Source organism: Chaetura pelagica, unplaced genomic scaffold (assembly GCF_000747805.2).
Source record: "Chaetura pelagica isolate M959 unplaced genomic scaffold, ChaPel_1.0 scaffold356, whole genome shotgun sequence".
NCBI lineage: Eukaryota > Metazoa > Chordata > Aves > Apodiformes > Apodidae > Chaetura > Chaetura pelagica.
In genome coordinates, this window is record NW_009953964.1 from 10,145,627 (window position 1) to 10,146,490 (window position 864).

Consider the following 864-nt stretch of genomic DNA (forward strand, 5'->3'; position numbering starts at 1 on the left):
AAGATACCCTACATACATCTTCCCCGGCCGGCTGGGCGCACATGCTGCGGGAGCTGCGGTGCCGGCCGGGCTGGGTGCGGGAGGGGAGGTGGCCGCCCCTCCTGCGCTCACCTGGGCACCTCGGGGAGCCGTGTCCCGGGGCCAGGCACCTCCCTGCCCACAGGCTTTTATTGGGCCCAACCTCTCGCAGCATTTGCATTGAAAGGCAGGTTTGCATTTCAAAGTGCAGGAACCCCCCGGCGGGGGCGTGGGGGGTGAATTCAAACCTCCCACCCTGGCTGCAGAGGGGCAGAGGGAGTGGGTGACTCTGGGGAGCACCGAGGACCCCCGCATCCCCTCTGCTGTCATCACCCCATGGCTGTCCACGTGTCACCAGCCACGGTCCCTTTGCAGCAGCCAGCTTTGGGTAGAGTCCCGTCCTTGGTGTCACCCATGAGGATGCCCCAAGGGAGCCCACCCATCCCTGCAGCCACCCACCCCCCGGGAGCAGAGGGTCTTGGGCAGGGCCCTTGTACTGAAGGCTGGCTGAGAGCAGGGGACAAGCCAGGCTGTGACTGCCAGAGCCACTGCCCCCATTTTGGGGGGACACCAAACCCCTGCTCTGGGGTGATGGTTTCCTGTGCCCAGCAGCAGCACCCACCTGATTAGGAAAAGGGGGCTGGTGGGAAGGGAAGGCTCTGGGTACCTCTGCAGTTACTCCATGTGGAGGCAAACCCACCCCTCCAACTCTGAGAGCAAACCTCAGCCTGGCCCCAGAGAGCAGGGCAGGCAGAGCCAGCTGTATGCAGGCAAGATGTCCCCACCATGGACCCAGGGGGGAGTTCCTGCTCTCTGACATGGCTCCAAGGAGCTCATGACCCTTCA